General features: G+C 40.2%; 1 long non-coding RNA gene across 1 annotated transcript; it reads left to right on the top strand.

The window, feature by feature from the left end:
- Positions 1 to 15,992: 15,992 nt before the first annotated feature.
- Positions 15,993 to 18,162, top strand: LOC128777405 (uncharacterized). Its single transcript, XR_008422669.1, has 2 exons — positions 15,993 to 16,153; positions 17,779 to 18,162. It is a non-coding gene; the product is annotated as an uncharacterized LOC128777405 (long non-coding RNA).
- The last annotated feature ends 433 nt before the right edge of the window (positions 18,163 to 18,595 follow it).

Below are 18,595 nucleotides of genomic sequence, written 5' to 3'. Positions count from 1 at the left end.
GCACTCCATTGTGCATGTGATTTCCCCTAAAGGTCAATATCCACTGAAAAGAGTGACTCAGTCCCTACTCTGTCATAACAACATGAAGAATTTGTCAGTAGAATTAATATCCTAAATGGATGGCTCTGCCTTTTCTTCTGCCCATAGCACTGTTGGAATAACATTTACCATCTGGAAAAAATAATCTAATCAGGCAGAGGAATGGTTTCAAAAACCAACTACAGAAATTGTCACAACTTGATCTAGTTCCAGTTCAGCAGGAGAGAGACCAAGGACATAGTAGAAAATGATTGGGAGGAATTGAATGCAGAAAGTTTGGCAAGTATGTTTGGACCCCAGAAAAGCTATGAAGAAACAAGATCTTAAAGAAAATGTGGAAATTAGCAAGTCTTTGGGCTCCTAAGATTAAGGAGATAAAGAGTTTGTCAAAGCAGAAGGCTAGATGAGTTGCTTTGGGAAGAGAGAAGAATCCACGCTTTCTCTCTGGGCCTGGAACAATGCAGAAACCCATCCCTCACAGAATGTGAATCTAATTCTTTCATGTTCTATTCCATTTATTGTCCTTTATTGGACCAAACATTTGAATGCTTCTAAAAATCCCCCCCTTCCTCTATATGCTGATCTCGCATCACGTGACTCGGGGTCTGCGACCAAAGATGTCTGGAAACCAAGAACTCCCGCCCTTCACTCATGTGGGACATGGAAGCATCAGGTAAACAAAAATCACATATGTCATGTGGAGCAAAGTCTGTTAACACTTATGTTTATTATTTAATCCTATCAGTTCCTAATTTTTGAATTGTAATTGTCATGGGCATGATTTGACACAACCACCAAAAAGGACATTTGCTTAATATCCGTGCTTATGACCACAGCGGTTCTAACAGCATGTTGCCTAACATTTAATTGAGAATTGAAGAAATCCTCTGCAGGCTCAGAACAGCAGTCCATTAGAGCTTTTTAAGAGGAATATTACCAGACACAAATGTCAAGTCAAGGAATGAAGAAGCTAACCCAACTTTACCACACAGAATTTGCCTAGCCTCACCTCCTGAACCTGTGATTTCCTTCAGCACGGGTGTGGCACAATGCATGAGGGGTTTCTTAACAATACAGGTTAGCCAAAAACCAGAAAAGGCAAGGAGGCTGCTTCCCTCATTGTTGCTTAGAAGATTTCCACAGGTAACTCGCACCGAGGCTAATGAGAATTACATGAATTAATCCTGCAGTTCAGGATAGAGCTCAGAGAGGATAGCTAAGGACACAGAACTCAGAATTCAAAGGCGGTCAGAATAAGACCAGCTATATTATTTAAACGTGTTGGAATCCATCCGCAATAGCTATCATTAGCTTTATTCAACCAGTGTATATAGTTCATTCGTTAACTAGTAGCTCAAATACTGCAGAAATGCTCTAGCGGATATATTTCCAAAATACATTTGGGAGCATTTGCCATATTTCATTCTCTGGAAGAGCGTGGTGAGTTATAACGGTCCAAGGCAAGATGGTATTTGTGAAAAAGTGAATAAGCATCCAAAGAAAAAGGAAGATATCTAGAACTAGACTGTACAATACAGTAGCCACTAGCCACAGGTAGCAACGTACATTTAAATTAATTAAAACTAAATGGCATTTCAAGTTCAGTTCTTCAGTCATGCTAGCACCTTTAAATGCTCAATGCCTACACGTGGCTAGTAGCTACTATATTAAATGTAGATAGAGAACATGTTCATCAACACTGGAAGTTCTATGGCACTGTGCCGCATGAAGACTTTCCAACATCTGTCCCCACACCAACCTACAGCATGTGTAATTTTCATATCCTGGCTACTGTGCTTTCATGTTTCAAAATGGCCCCAGAAGAAATCATTAAAAACCTCACCAAGGACAAACGTGTCGCCACCATCACTAGCTGAGCAGCTGAGGAGCTGATAACCATAAGGGCAGCCATAACTTTGGGACCTGAGTTTTTCTGTGCATATAAGAAACCCTGAATCAACCCTATAGCTATCCACCTAAAGTCCTCTTCTCCCTTCAGGTTGTGGTCATGTGTTCAAGAGGTCTGTGTGTGACCTAGTCAGCTTCTGACTACTTCTCTAACTATGTGGCCAGTGAGCACAAGTGAGACGAATGTGTAGGAGAAACATTCCTTTGTGGTCCCAGCCCATACATTGCCCAAGTCCGTCCTTGTCACCGTGGTTCCTTCATTCGTGTGAACGTGATAAGTTAAAGTGAAAGTTCGGAGTATAGAAGCAGAACATGATGTATAATAAAAGATCTTAGAATTAATGGGACAATAACGTAAAAGTGAGTTTGTACAAATGGCATTACATAATTAGCCAAGACAAGGGACAGTTCATCTCATGAAATGAACTTAGTTGTTAAAACCGTGTTTCATCCACAATCTTTGAGGGTTTTTTCTGCGATCATTTGCATGGGATATTTCAAACCAACTTTATGTGAGTATAGGTATTAAAACTAAAAAAGAAAACTGGAGATCAAACACTCCCTGTCTTTCCGCCTTATATAACAGATCCAGCCTTTGATATAGAACTTGAGACAGAGCCACAGAAGGGGCTACACCTTCTGTTTACAAAAACATCTGTGGAGTAGGCAGAGTGTAGTGTTTTTCTCTCTAATTGAAACCAGTTATTTCGAAAAGAAACATTTCTAAAAAGAAAGGACTAAAGAATTCATTTTAACAAACTGTAGAAATGATCCCTGAAAGTCTAGTCTTTAAAGAATTTCTTTTAAAATAATCGCAAGGGATGATGACGACGACGACAAGGATGATGATTTGCTTATTCTTCAACTGAGATTGCTCAAAAAGCAGACGTGGCTGATAATACAGAGAAACCAGGAGCACTCTACTTAGTCAGATGGACCTGCTCTCCAGGAATAATTATTTTCTAGCAGGTTGCTTTTGAAAAGGTTAGTGTAATTAGGTGCTGTATTTCATCTTAACTTCTGTTTCTGATGACCAGGCAAAGATGACACAGTAAGAGAATTAGGAACTCTATCGACAACACTGCATGAAGACAATTCTTCTTCTTAGTCTTGCTTGCATTATTGCAATGGAAACAAGTAAGCACACCCACCATTTGCGGTATGTACCTGGAACAGGTGGAGGAATGCGGTGGCTCTCTTCAGACACAGGTGCTGCGCTCATTTGAGTTCATCCTCAAGTTCTCTGTGATTTGGCAAGGGAAGTTTTGAGTTCTGATTCAGTGACTGCTGTTTAAACTGCAGAGTTGATGCACAAATGATCCATAACGCATTTTGGCATATTAAATTATCTTCACAGCTCTAATATGCCATGAAACCCAATTTACATATAACGGAGGCATAGAAGATGAAAAGCTGAGAACAGACTCCTGTTTCAAAAGGCATCAGGCACACTACTTTATTTTCTTGAAGCACCACTAAGTTCTATAAATCCATTGCTGGAAAAGGTTATTAAACTGCCAGGTCCTTCTTCTTTCTTCTCAATCCTTAACTCCCCTCCTCTCCTCACACGCCATATGGAACTCTTCTCTCTCTCCCCCTCCCTTTCTTTTTTTTTTTTTTTATCTCATAGCTCTTTCCCCTTGAGCTGAATACCTCAGAATCTTTGGGCCACAAAAAACAAAATTATCTTTCCTTTCCTTTTTAAAAAAATTTTTAAATTTATTTTTAAGACAGAGAGACAGAGCATGAGTGGGGAGGGGCAGAGAGAGAGGGAGACACAGAATCTGAAGCAGGCTCCAGCTGTCAGCACAAAACCCAACGCGGGGCTCGAACTCACAGACTGTGAGCTCATGACCTGAGCCGAGGTTGGACACAACCAACTAAGCCACCCAGGTGCCCCTGTTTCCTTTCCTTCTAGACTTGTAATACGTTTGAAATTTTTTTGGAGAGGGGTGGAGGGGCATGGCAAATACGAGATTGTAATGGAACATAGTAATAGAAGATGTGTTAGTTTTTCAGATTCTGGACCTGACCTCTTAGCACCTAGATAATAGCACTAGGCCAGGGTGCAACCAGTGGGTATGATGTGCCATTCCATAATAATTCTGGTATCTATTGTCAGTATAGATAATACACTCCCAACCTACCATCCGATCATGAGCTATGTGGCATACAGCCAAAGACGTCACAGTGTGGACACAGTACAAAAATTGGCTTTCGCCACACCTTAAAATATGTATAATTTCTTTGAATTAAGTCAGTAAGTACTCAAGCATTACTTAATCGTGTCTCTTGGGGAAATAATGAGAATATTTTATGTTATATTATAATTAATATCAATGTCCTCAAGGATCATTGTCAGTTGCTTGGCACAGGATAAAAAGGACACTGTGCCTGCCAAAGTTTTGCTTTCCTCCAGGGTCTCCAGACCAGAGTTTCTCAACCTTGGCACTCTTCACATCCTGGGCCAGATAATTCTTTGTTGTGGAGGGCTGTCTTGGGCACTGCAGGATGGTCAGCAGCTGCCCTGGTCTCTACCCATCCGATGCCAGTAATATACCCCCTAGCTGTGACCACCACTGCCAAGTACCTCCTGAGGAAAAATTACTCCTAGTTGGGAACCATAGCCCTAGATTCACAAGGCATGGATCTTTCATCCCATATTTCCTTTTTCTCCTGTTCTTGCATGCTCAGTCCTAGTAATGCACACTTATCTTTACCCAACTGTAAACATTCTCTGTGCCTTCTGTCACCTCTAAAACTGATCCTGTATGAATCACCTGAAAATATCTTGGCAGTGCCTGTGTACACAATAACAGATTCCCTTGAGCCTCAAAAATGACATATAATGATTCCATAGGAGAACATGAAGCAATGTAGAAAAAATGAAATAGCTAGAAAGCATCGAGAATTCAAACCTAGCTTTCTAGGTCTCTGTAATGGAGAATCAAGTCTACATAAACTGTTCATGGTTTTGAGTTGACTTCCTGAGACAAGTTGAAAGGGATATTATGAGGTTAGCCTGAAACATCCTCAAAGAATGATGGACAGGAGTTTACATCACACAAAACTTTTCTTCTGGTAGGAATGTATACCTCTTACTGATTTCCTATGAAAAATTATTCACTATGAATTTTCTATAACTTTTTAAAATTCTCTGAACCTCCAAGTCTGTCCCTCCTGGCCTCTGGTGTCAAACTATGGATATTGACAAGAATGGCCAAGTCATCTGATATGAGCCTTCTCTATCGTTTTCCTTTCTTCATTTAAACAGCTCTTTTCCCCACATCCTCAGCTATACTGAATTCTTTCTCAGTTTATCCCCTCAGCTGCCTTTTATTATTACTTCTGGCTTCAGTGGATGAGATAGTCTTCCTTTTCAAAAGTAACCCCTTGACCTCTGTCTATGACCTTGAACCTCTGATTATCTACTTTCTTTGCATCTTCAATATCTTACTGTCTATTGATATCTTCCACTCTGCTGTAAATATCACTTACTGTCCAGTCTACATTTTGCCCTGCCATTATCTCAAACTTTTCTCTCATATTTTCTCATTCTGTCTCCTATTTTCCTCTCTTCCTCTCCCTTCAACAGACTTCTCAAAAAAACTCACTCTTCATTTTCACTCTACAGTCCCACCCTCCTCATCCCTTGAAGGCTTCTTTTTATCTTCACAAATGTGCTGAAACACATTTGCTGTCTAACTCTGGCAATTCAACCATTAAACCCACTGGATTTTTAGATCTTGGCCTTTGAGCATCTGACAGAATGATCACTCCCTGAATGTTTACTTTCTTAGCTCCCATGCTTCTGGAGTCTTCTGATTTTCTGTCTGCTATTTTTGCTGATTCTTTTTCCTGCTCCCACTTCAAAATACTTTAAGAAAATAAACTCAAGTATCTTACTTTCTGTCTAATATATCCCATCCTAATAACACGACCATTCAGAGATTCCAATGCTGCTAGAAGAGTAGATTCAGAGACTCCCTTTAACTTCATGGTGGCATCCATTCTACTCTGGAAAATTTCTCTCTCTTCATGGTAGGATAATATCTTCAGTCATCTTGAGTGGGATCTTTTGAATTTAGAGAATTGTTTGATGCAAGGAACAGAGCTGTCACTTCATGATCCTCTATTATAAATATGAATGCCAATTATGAAGGAAACAGAAGTTTGGGGGGAAGATATAAGAATAGGAATTTTTGCCATCAGGAGTCTATTATATAGACAGAAGTATGCATTGGGGGAGGTTGGGAAATGGGGGAGAAATTGGTAAATCATTTCATATTAATGTCTAAAATTAAAAAGTAAAAGATAATATTAAATGCTGTTAGAATTTTACAAATACAGAAAAAATAAGCTAAAGAATTAAAGTTAGCTCTGGGGAAAGAAAAATGGAAGACTCTTGTAATAAGAGTTTAGAATAGATTAACCCTTTAAAACTCTGCATGTGTAAATAAAACCCAAATACATACACAACAAGAGTATCATCAACATAGTTAACCATGAAGAATGCAAGATATAAGGGTAGCTTCCTATTATGTGGAAGACCATGACACCCTCTCTGGGCTAGCTGGAGAAATCTGGAAAGGGAGGGGGGAAGAACAAATAAGTTGAGATGCCAGTTTGGTGCTGATTCTTTTGCTTACTTCAGACATAAGTCTGAAACCCATAGGGGCAGGTAGGGACCATTAAATGGCTTGAGAATCTTAGCACTAAAAGAGGATATGTCCCATTTTTCACTGTGAGTGCCTCTCTTTAACCTTGGTGGCCACAGAAGAATAGAAATGATGTGTGAGGCAGAAAGCAAGATCTTGAGATATTCCCCACCTTCTCTACTGTCATGATCTCCTGTAGCAGGAGGAGACCAACAGTGTTCTGAGACCCCTGCTATGGGGCTCACGCTTTACTTTAAAGGGGTACACATTGGCTTTTCGCTGACCAAATTTTATTCTACAAGGCTAGAAGTCCTTGGGACCAAAGAGACTTGCCCACCCAGAGCTCACTCCACTCCTACATTCTGGGCTGTACTCTAGATCCTTGAGGTGCTAGAAATTCTACCAAGATAATCGTCAGGCTTTGTACATCTCTCCCTGGCTCTCGTCTCTGGAGGGCAAGTCGCACTACCCGTGTGTACATCCCTAGGGCTGAGTGGTGGCCAAGACATGGTTATTTGTGAGCTTGTGGGGGTGGGGTAGGCATTGGGTGTAGATGAGAGCTTAAATATGTGGGCTGGGATTTCCACACAGGTGTGTTCAAAGTCAAGAGGAAAGGAGCCACTGGTGGGAGGAGAATGGAAAGTGCCCCAGAAACTGGGTCTTGCTTTCCCTTTCAACACATTTCAGTGTAGAACTGTGAGAAATCTAATGCTTCTAAATTCAAATGACCTAAGTCATTATAAAAGTATATTTGTCCAGGTCAAAGTATAGAATATATTATATTTAATAAATTTTTTGCTTGGTAATGTTTAGAATTTTGATATGTGGACCTCCATTTATACTTCTGCCCTGAGCCCTGTGTTATGTGGCAGGCCTGGAGGAAGAGTTTTGGAAGCTGTTACAAAAGTTAGTGGGGGTGCTAAAATGCTGAGGGGGCCAGGGGACTGCAAGATGTTGGGATGGAGATAAGGACAGCACAGTGTTCAGTCCTTGTGAGTAAAGGTGAAGGCAGGGACAAATTTGTAAGGGTGAAAATGAAGAAAAAAGTGATAGCAGCAGCAGCCAGTGTAGCAAGAGCAGAGGCTGACAACCAATAACCATAGGCCATGCAGCAAGAGACATTTCAGTCATCTAATGGGAATTTGGAGGATCAAATGAAGATTGGCGCCTTCCTTACACATACACCCCACACAGATGACACTATGACATTAGATGAGCTCCTCTTGCGCCCTGCAGGATGGCAAAAGGACAAAGAAATCTTTTGAGAGATTAGAACAACCATGCTAAGGAGATTAAACCATGAATTGAATAAATTTAAATCCTGAATAGGCATAAATTTTTACCTCAAAGAGAATAATTTAAACAGGATGTGACCAGATAGACTACCTTAAAGGTACATACTTTATTATTATTATTATTATTACTATTCTTTTGCTAGTGATCAAAGAGTGATTCAGAGGTACACTGAGGTCAGCTTTAGAAAAGTAACACCGGTGCATTTCCACACATCTGATTAATTAATGTAAATGGACTGGTAATGCTTTGAAATAAATGCTCATGGATACCTTCTGGAGAAACTGGGGAAAAGTGGTCCTTGCCAGCGTATGGCAGGAGAGCAGTACCATGATTATATGTCTTGGTAGCAGATAGCTCATTATAGCCCAGCTGTATGTAAAGTCTAACTTCCAAGGATTCAGAAACTCTACCTGATGGACACAGGGACATTTTGAGACTCACAAAGCTCGGAATACTCTGCCTTAGAGAGTAAGGTTGAAAGTGAAGTATGACTCCTAAGGGTATTTTGCTAGTGACCATTAACTATAAGGTCCTGGACAACACTTGCTGCTCCCAGACTCACTGAGAGCCAAGGGATATGATCCAAAGTCTTTGGGCAGAGAGAAAATGCCTTCAAGGGAAGGTCTATTACATTATTTGAACTGGATCCGATCAACAGGGAATGATTCTGGGCACCAGAATCATGGTGCCAGGTACCAGGGCATTAGAAACATCTGAAATTGTTGCCAAAATGGGAACTATCCATCCTATAGATATATTTTTTTGACTTGATGTAGATCATAGGGAAAGGGAAAGTAGCATACAATTATGATTACTTGATTTTTTTTCCATCTTGGAATAGCTGAGGATGTCAAGAAAAGGTGTGTGATTTGCTCTTACAGTATTTCATTGAAGACCTGAATATTCAAATAACTTTAGAATCTGTACACAGTTATAAGCCCTAGGCACTGGGAAAAAACACAGCAATAAAAGAAACATAGTTCCCTCACACAGGGTTTACTAGGAATGGGAATGGCCTCTAATAAGTTCTTAATAAGATTTGTTTAAATCATTGTATTTATTATATTTTTGTTATACATATATTATTACATATTTTGTATATTAAATGTACATATTTGGAAAATGAATAAACTCAGGATTATTTTATCAGGGATTTGACAACTTCCATAACTGCTCAGATATTATGCAGATAATACCTTTCTTCTGAGTGTGTTTCTCACCTCTATTTATTTTGTTCAGGGAACTCTATTGCAGGAAGGATTTTAGTTGGCCAGGATATAAGAACCCAAGAGATCAATTCCTAACAATCCCAACATCATATGAGAACCTTTTCCTGAAAATGATGGAGACACTCCAACCATGTCATTTTCGTTTAGGGTGGAAAGCATGGCAATATGAAAGGCACAAACATCAGGCCTGGGGGAGAATTGAGAAAGCATGAAGTAGGTTTTATGGAACATGGCATCAGTTGCTGGTACGATCCCAGTGAATGATTTTCTGTATCAGCCCTCAGCAAACTGATTTTTAGGGCATTGGAGATGGATTGTTGACTTGAGCTAGTGTTGGGGTTTCACTAGGTAGGTGCATCACATCAGACGTTCTAGAAGTTAGGGGCGCCTGGGTGGTTCAGTCGGGTAAGCGTCCCACCTTGGCTCAGGTCATGATCTCACAGTTCATGAGTTCGAGCCCCACATTGGCTCTGTGCTGACAGCTCAGGGCCTGGAGCGTGCTTCGGTTCTGGGTCTCCTTCTCTCTCTAACCCTCCCCCAATCACACTCTGTCTCTGTCTCTCAAAAATAAATAAACATTGAAAAAAAATTAAAAAAAAAAAAAAAAAAAAAAGAAGTTCTGGCAGCTAATGGGCCTGGCTTAACCCAGAAGTGCTGACTGATTGAAAGACAATGGAATGGTCAAGGTGATATAAACCAGCTCAGTTGGCAGAATGGGAGTAAACGTTGGAGGCAGCAGCAATGTCAAGAGGTTTTGGTCCATGAATAGCAGGCACATTTCAGACATGGAGTATTTGGGGATGGTTTCAAGGGCCACTATGTGGCTATATGTGAAAGGTATTTCAAGTACAGGGGAAATGGAAGATTTGGAGTTAAAGATGAAACTGTGAGGAAAATGTTTTGGAAATATCACCTAAATGGCTATTTAACTTAACTAGGGTAATAGCAAAAGTTAAGAAGTTCACAAGTTAAAAGGAAATATGTGCTCCAGGTGCCCAAACTGGATGTCAGTAAAAGGCACTAACAAGGAGAATAGCTAGTTGACCTCAGCCCCAAAGGGCAGACTTTGACATGTAGGGGAATAATGGTTTAGTGTAAAAGTTTCAACGGGGGAAGGAGGAGATAACCACCATTCTTTTTCATTATAAAGGTCTGCATGGGAAATATTAGTTTTGGGGACTATTAGGTTTTAGTTAAGCCAAGAAGGTACAAGAAGGTATAGTGGAGGGGTTTTGGTGTCACAGAATGGGGAAATTGGAGGCCATGATGGTAAAGGCAAGAGAGAAGTGCACAGGCAGAAAGGAAGTTAGGGACGGAGAGTAGGGGAGAGGGTAGATGGTCAAAGGGACTTGAATGTCGGGCAGGGACTGAGAATAAACAAGGGTGTGAGGTCTGGTAGGATTAGCTGCTCTCCAGGTTCCAAATAGAGCAGAGGTACACAGTGGTTTCCTACCCTCCTTGGCTCAGACCCCTGGGGGTGTTGCCAGAGCCTTCATGATTAGCAAATTGTGATTTTTTTTTCAGCCTTCCAAATGGAATCTTAGCGGGAAGTTCCTGTGGTGCCTTTGAAAAGATCCTAGCTCAGGCATATGCAGATAAGGAAGACTGTCCTTGACTCTACATGTCCTTCCCCTACATGTCCTCAATGTTCCTAAGGGATGGGATGGTTTTGAACTCTCTCAAAAGCTACCTGTAGCTTGACTCAGTAGCCCTTTTGAAGAAATTCTAGCTAGGGATAAAGGGGGATAGCTTGTTTCCAAGTCCACCTTTTTTTTTGTTTTTAATGTTTATTTTTGAGAGAGAGAGAGAGAGAGAGAGAGAGAGAGAGAGAGAGACGTGAGTAGGGGAAGGGCAGAAGAGAAAGGGAGACAGAGAATCTGAAGCAGGCTCCAAGCTCTGAGCTGTCAGCACAGAGCCCGATGTAGGGCTTGAACTGATGAACCATGAGATCATGACTTGAGCTCAAGTTGGACACTTAACTGACTGAGCCACCCAGGCGCCCCCAGTCCACTTTTTAAATGTAACTGTTCAAGAGACCAAGGCCCTTCTAAGGATCATCTTAACCACCACTGTTCACCTTTCTCATCTTTGAAGTTTGAGCTAAAATGTGAGTTCCTTGGTTGAACTACTACCAACTGAATCACTTTAATTAAATTCAAAGGATATAGCTGCAGAAAAAAACAAAACAAAACAAAACAGAATTGTAAGAAATACTAACACAGACTAACTACTTTGCCTTAAGCTCAGGTCCACACTTTGTCAGTTTTCTTCCACCCAAGGTTTTTTCTAATAAGCCTGTGGAGGGAGATTGGAACTTTAGGATTCAGGATTTTGGTTGGTTGGTGAGGAGAAAATGAGGGAGAGGGAAGGAGAGGAGGAAGAAGAGAGAAAGAGTGAAACTATGTCATTGGTGTGGAGCTAAGGCCTGAAAAAGGTTCTTTCAGCCCTTTCACCATCCTGGAAGCCAAGAGTATTCTGGATGGAAAAAAACCAAAAAACAACAACAAAAAAAACACCCACCAAAAAACTCCACAACTCCTTTGTTATGCAGGATAACTCAATTTGAAATAAATATACATGGATTTAAAATAATACATTAATTTAAATTCTCTAGGTGGAACTACTTTGATGGAAATTTCCCTAAAAAAGCAACAAATCATTTGCCTCTGCATCTAATCAGCCAATCAGACACCCCCATGCTGATTACTTAATAAGCTAGAATTTTAATGCAAAAATTTATGATTATCAACAATTCTTCTGGCCCCTGGCTCCCCCCAACCCACTTTGTGCTTATAATTCTTAACAAATTAATCTTTTCTTCAATCATATAACAGACTGTGTTAATCAAAACGAAATTCCTGGCCAAATATCTCAGAGCAGCTAGTAAAGCATGCAGTCAAGCAGTAAAGCATGCACCAAGTTGATGCCTAACCAAGTGGTTCTCTTTTCACTATCAAGAAGAAAATAATACAGGTACTTGTATGAAAAGGAAATAAAAGTCCAGAGCCTGCTGGTCTCATGGCAAAGACTAAAGGAAGAAAGAAAGCCCATAGAGTGGATTTGTACTATCCCTGTGATCTATTTCACTGAAGTTTCAAGGGAGACCCATCACCGTGGGAACACTGGTCCAATTTTGGGTGGGAAAGTGAGACAAGGTAGATGGTCCTGGGCTGGACCTTGTGAGTTGTCATTGCTCAGTCTGCCTTAATAGAGTTGTGGTAGTTTAGGTTTTTTTCAGAGCTCTTCTCTCTGAATTTTATCTCCTGGGTGGAATTCAAGTGTGGAATAAAACTGAGGAAGTGTGGATCTTAGCAGAAGTCAAAATAGTCTGTGGAGCCTAAGTTACATGTGTATGAGAGTATTTATGGAAGGGGTCTATGTTTGCTAAACAATTATAATCTGTTTTCTATGGAAAGAGTATGTTGACTACATAATTAGTTATTTACAAAATAGCATAGAAAGTTTCATGAAGTGAATGAATCCTGTCTGTGTCTCATTTTAAAAGTAATAAGCATGACTTTTTATAATCCATGTATATTAGTTAGAATGATTCTACCTTGCAGAAAAATAGCAACTATTTCATGGAATTGATGTGAGAGATCATCAAGCTGATGATGTGAAATCGTGTGTAGTTCCCAGAAGTATACAGCAAACATAAGTTATTATCATTATCGCTCTAACCCCCTTCTTACAAAAGAGGAGCTTGAATTTCAGAGCATTTTAGTGACTTGCAAAAGATACAAATTAAATCACTGGATTGAGAGTGCTGCCAGATCGTATTGAAATCACCTGAACTGTTGGCCCACTCCTAAATCTATTTCCAAACTCATAGATACAAAGCCACAATTGAAACAGACTCACTTGTGGGTGGTCGCAAGACATGCTGAACAGAATGTTGTAGGATCACATTTTACACTAAATGCTACTACAGCAGGAACAAAGTTTGAGACTTAATCTGCTCATCCTCATAATTCAGACCTTTTGCTGATGTCTGGAAACTTTGCAAGAAGGATCCTTCAAGGGTCTGTTTGCATGAGCAACCAGAGACCAGCAAGTAGAGAAATTTATTGTGAGAAAACAGAGATTCAAGATGCACAAAACTGGTTCCATAATTGGCTGTTGTCAGAAGGCAAAGCGGGGACAGGTCTGACCTCCCCACCCCAGCAATTCTGGGTCTAAGAGAAGAGAAGAGAAGAAAGCAGCAATAAAATCCCAGGATCAGAAATGTCTCTATGAGTTTTTTAAAGTAAAGGCTAGCCATGGACACTCAGTAATAGAATACAGCAGTTCCCCCTTATCCACAGGGAATATATTCCAAGACCCCCGGTGGATGCCTGAAACTGAGGATCATACTGAACCATATACATATATACTTACATGCTAAAGTTTAATTTGCAAATTAGATACAGTAAGGGATTAACGATAACAATAAAATAGAACAAGTATAGCATATCCTGTAACAAAAAGTTACATGAATGTGGTCTCTCTCAAAATATCTTATTGTATTGTATTTGCCCTTCTTGTGATGACATGAGATGATAAAATGCCTCTGTCGTGAGATGAAGTAAGGTGAATGACATAGGCATTGGACTTAGTGTTAAGCTACCATTGACCTTCTGGTTATCTGCTTCCAACATGGTTGACCATGGGAAACCAAAACTGTCCAAAGTAAAACCATAGATAAGGGGGTATGGCTGTAGTCTTTATAATGTATAACCTGAGGAGAGTGGAGGATGTTTTTCACATTGGAAGAGGTAGCTGTAGAACAGGTTGGCATTCAGAAAAACAGAAGGGAGGCCTAAATACATAACAGGAGCATCAGGAGAAGTTCTGAAAACCCTGAACAGAAAGCCACAAGTGTTTTCACTGTCAGGATAGCAAAGTAGGAGCTTGGGTCCCCTTGAGTCCACATTCCAAGATGGAGAGGGAAATAGTGGATGCCTCATGGTAGGCAGGAGAGCTACATTCAGGAGCACACATAAAATGAGAGCTTCCTTAACAAATTAGAGGAGTTTAAAAGGGATTGGAGTTTCTATAGTCCCGTAGATGAGAGATGCACTAAATTCTATTTAAACATTCTTATGGTTTTTCCAAAGGTTGTGGGCATGCAAATTAATTTTCTATGTTAACTTATTGAGTAGAACTATGCTAGGCACTGTGGAGAGGTCAGGAAATAAAAGAATTACAAATTTTTTTCTCAAGGGGTTACAGTCCTTTGGTGGAATATATATTCCATGAAGGCAGGTACTTTATCCATTTTGTTGATTTTTGTGTTTTAGGACTAAAAAGGAGTACCTAGGATGGAAGAGGAAATTATCAAACAATTTGTTAAAATAAATTTTAAATGACATCAGTTAGTTTTGTAAGAACTGTAAAGAGTGATATCTATTATACTGCTAGATATGTATCAAAGGGAAATGACAACATATGTCCACACAAAATCTTGTATACAAATGTTCATAGTAGCCCAAAAATAAGAATGACCCAAATGTCCATCAGTTGATGAATAGATAAATAAAATGTAATATGTCTATAGAACGGAATATTCTTCAGCCATTAAAAGGAATGAAGTACTGATTTATGCTGCCACATGTATGAACCTTTTTTTTTTTTAACGTTCATTTATTTTTTGAGAGAGAGACCAGCACAAGCTGAGGAGGTGTAGAGACACACACACACACACACACACACACACACACACACACACACACAGAATCTGAAGCAGTCTTGAGGCTACGAGCTGTCAGCACAGAGCCCGACATGGGGCTTGAACCCACAAACTGGGAGATCGTGACCTGAGCCCTAGTCAGATGCTTAACTGACTGAGGCACCCAGGCACCCCCATGGATGAACCTTGAAAATATACTAAGTGAAAGAAGCCAGTCACAAGACTACATATTGTATGATTCCATTTATATGAAATGTCCTGAATGTGCAAATCCATAGAGAAAGAATGTAGATTAGTGATTGCCAGGGGTTCAGAGAAGAGGGATGGGAATGGGGACTGACCATTAATGGATACGGATTTTCTTTTGGGGTGATGAAATGTTCCCAAATTCTATTGTGGTCATAGTTGCACAACTCTGTGAATATACTAAAAAATCATTGAATTGTAGATTGATTTTGAGTGAATTTTGATTCATTTTGAATGAATGAATTGTATGGTACATGAATTATGAATTATATATAAATAAATTATGAGAGAGAGAGAGAGAGAGAAAGGGTAATATCTGTAGGTTACCGTGGGGACATATGAATGTACCACCATAGACCAACGCAAAAGTAAATTATTTGTAGCTTAAATTTTAAGTTAGAGAATGTTTGAAATGATGCTCTTACAGAGATTTGCTGCAGATGCAAAACGAGAGGAAAATCTCATTCAAAAGTGATGATTTCTCAAATCTCCCTTCTTCACATCTGGTGTCATATGGCCTCTGTCTGCAGATTCAGTCCTGCCCCGGGATCTAAAAATCATTTTGATCTTGATTAGAGGACATTTGGTGAACTCGAGTTCAATATTCCAAGGACTTAGCATGATTTCTACCTTTCTGCTGGTTTGGTTCTGATCTGGCATTTGCATGTAAGCCTTATTCTTGAGTCTAAATCCCCAGGTCGCCCTCGCATTTCTGGGCTCATGCCTTTTTCTCTTAAGCCTAATCCCTTAGCCTAATACTGAGTATATTAGGACCAAGGTCTTGCCTGGCTTTTCAGGGATTTTCCAGGCATAAATATTTGGTCCTTGACTATGATTGAGTCTTGGACATACTTTCCAGACACCAACCCCTACTCAGGACTTCTTCCTGCGATGCCTTGTCATAATATTGGGCTTTGTGATGTCATATGCCTATCCAGATGCCCTCCACCCGTCTGTGTCTTTCAAGACACAGCATTCCAGGGGTCTGGCTGGACTGACTTCCACCACTGTTGAACCTGCCTTCTTCCTCTCTGCTTCTTCAGTTCCACACCACAGGTTCCAGATCATCCCAGTGATGCCAATCCTGGTACGACTAACTTTTTTTTATGGTAGGTGTGTCATCAGAATAATTTTGATTTTGACAAAAATTTACACTTTTTGGAGGTGCCTGGGTGGCTCAGTCGGTTGAGTGTCCGACTGCGGCTCAGGTCATGATCTCGCCGTCTGTGAGTTCGAGCCCTGCGTCAGACTCTGTGCTGACAGCTCAGAGCCTGGAGCCTGCTTCTGATTCTGTGTCTCCCTCTCTCTCTGCCCCTCCCTGACTCATGCTCTCTCTCTGTCTCAGAAATAAATAAACATTAAAAAAAAATTTACACTTTTCATCCAATTTATCTTTTTTTAAAGATTCAACAGATACGCATTTATTTATTCACCACTGAGGGCTTTACTGTGAGAGGTATTGTCATAGGTGCTGGATATACAAAGCTGAAAAAAGTAAAGCTCCTACTTGAAATAATGAGGATGATGATAATAACAACTAGTATGGTTGAGCATTTACTAAGTGTAGTTACCAGACCAAGTGGCAGAACTTCACTATCTCCTATATGTTTCACAACAACCCTTTAGTATATGTTCTCATATTATTTGCATTTTGAAGATGAGAAAGCTGAGACCTAGGGAGTTACATGCCCAGGATTCAACTCTTAGACTATCTAATTCTTAATGCTAAGGTCTTAGTCAACACGAGAACCTAGATTCTAATGAGAATATAAAATACTGTGTTCAGCTATCACAAAGCAATCTTATATTAAGATAACATTTGATCCTGAAATGTCTATAGAAAAAAAACTATGAACAGACTTCCTACTCTCATGCCTAAGGTGATCTATCCAGGGTTAAGAACTAAGGTTTCACAAGATAAGGACTGATACCAGAGGTCAAGTTCAATAATGTTATCAAATCAGAAGGAGCAGGTGAGTTCCAGATGTTCAAACAACACCCGGGTACATAGCCCAGGTTAAAAAATATGAGAAATCCAAAGGCTAAATTACAGGCCAGTTTGAACCATAGTATTTCTGTATCTAGACGGGGGCTCTGAAAAGCAGACATTGGGAAACCCAGGTGTGCCAGGAGTTCTGCAATTTGCAGAAACTTTCAGAATTCTTTCCCAGACATAGTGTGATCACAGTGAGACAAGCCAAGGGTAAAGACAAGCAGGCCACCTGATTGGAAAGGGGAAGTGAAGAGAGCAAGTATTTCTAACAAATCGTGTATCTGCTACAATTTAATAATACAGCCCCACATTATTAGAGAGACTAACCTGTATCTGAAACCAGCAAATTGGATTCCACTAAGTGATTCTTTTTAGCCAAAAAAGGAAGAAAAGTAAACATCGAAAGAACTAGAAACACCATTAAAGTGAGTTAAAGCAACATTAGCAATATCATAGAATATTCAACAACAGAAATAATAAATAGAATTGAGATTCATGCCGAGCAGTGTTTCACCACTTTTAGTACATTGTATTTTCCAAAGATGTCCACCACAATATCTTTCATCCCCTAAAGTTCTTCTAGAGCCTTGCTACTCCTTCAACAAGAGGTGGAGTCTAAATCCCCTCCTTTGAAACTAAGTCAGCTTGTTGCTTCCCTGTAACCCATAGATTGTGGCGGAAGGAATGTTAACGTGATTTGTTAGGTCACAGAAGGCAATGTGGCTTTTATCTCGTTGGCAGGAACACTCATGTTTTACAGCCCTGAGATGCCATATAAGAATACAACTGTCCGGAGACTGCCACGCTGGCAAGCTACATGTGGACATTCTGGTCAAAACACTGCAGCTGACAACAGTCCAGACAACAGTCTGCTTCCAGTGTCAGCCATATGGATGTGCTGTCTTGGCCACCGAGTCCAGTGGAGCCTTTGGATGATGACAGTAATAACTAACTACTGACCGCAATTTCATGAGAAGCCCCAAGCAAGGACTGCCTGGTGAAGAGTTTACAAATCCCCGACTCATAAAATTGTGAGCAAAAAACACCAGTCATTCCAAACTGCCCAATTTCGGGGTTAACTGGTATGCAGCAATAGTAACCTGAACAACACAGAGGTGAACTCACTGGGTTTCCAACACCCATGTTCCTCTTTTCCCATTGCAATCGTAAGAATGACTGCTGAAACATGGCAGGAAGGACACCAGTGTGGGCGGGAAGAGAGTGAGTCCCACAGGAAGTTGGTTTAGGGCCACCAGTAAAATAATCTGTTCGTAAGAGTCCATTCACTATTCACGGCATAATTAAGCAGTGTGAGATCTCAAAATAGTCGATTAAATTTTTTGTGAAGTTTAAGTTTTCATCTAAACAAGCGTTCACTTCCTGACTTCAATTTCAGGAGGTAAGAAAAGCTCCAGATGGTAGCATGGAATTTGCCATACTGATATGACCAGTGAATCAGATGGGATATATGTTTTTGTGCATTTATTCTCAACTTCATAGTAGCATGTTAGCGGAAACTACAGGAATGGATGGTAGAAAGAAACACTCCATTTCTTCT

Source organism: Panthera pardus, unplaced genomic scaffold (assembly GCF_024362965.1).
Source record: "Panthera pardus isolate Hobbes unplaced genomic scaffold, ASM2436296v1 HiC_scaffold_16, whole genome shotgun sequence".
Lineage (NCBI taxonomy): Eukaryota > Metazoa > Chordata > Mammalia > Carnivora > Felidae > Panthera > Panthera pardus.
The sequence above is the reverse complement of the archived record's forward strand: the minus strand, read 5'-3'. Positions and strand labels throughout refer to the sequence as shown.